This window comes from Penaeus monodon, chromosome 15 (assembly GCF_015228065.2).
Source record: "Penaeus monodon isolate SGIC_2016 chromosome 15, NSTDA_Pmon_1, whole genome shotgun sequence".
Lineage (NCBI taxonomy): Eukaryota > Metazoa > Arthropoda > Malacostraca > Decapoda > Penaeidae > Penaeus > Penaeus monodon.
This window is the reverse complement of record NC_051400.1, coordinates 39,007,033-39,007,239: the sequence shown is the minus strand read 5'-3', so window position 1 is coordinate 39,007,239 and position 207 is coordinate 39,007,033. Positions and strand designations below refer to the sequence as shown.

The window sequence follows — 207 nt, the reverse complement described above, 5'->3', positions numbered from 1 at the left end:
GCGCCGCTCCAGACCCGATGGCTCTGCCTCCCACGCCCACGCACACACAGCACCGTCCATCAGCAAGGTTCCATTCATCTAAATCCCCGTGACTGTCGGCGGCGCTTATCTTTCGCAGCTCATCAGCGGGGCTACACGACCGCCTTCCTCCCCGTAAAGGAAAGAACTAAAAAAAGCAAAAGGTCGAGAACACGAAAGCCTATCTCG

The 207-nt window shown here is 57.0% G+C and overlaps 1 protein-coding gene across 1 annotated transcript in view; it reads left to right on the top strand.

Moving 5' to 3' along the window:
• The window catches only part of LOC119582029 (leucine-rich repeat extensin-like protein 5), a gene marked incomplete at its 5' end in the record, with an annotated part of 51,722 nt that overhangs the window by 17,126 nt on the left and 34,389 nt on the right, over window positions 1-207 (top strand).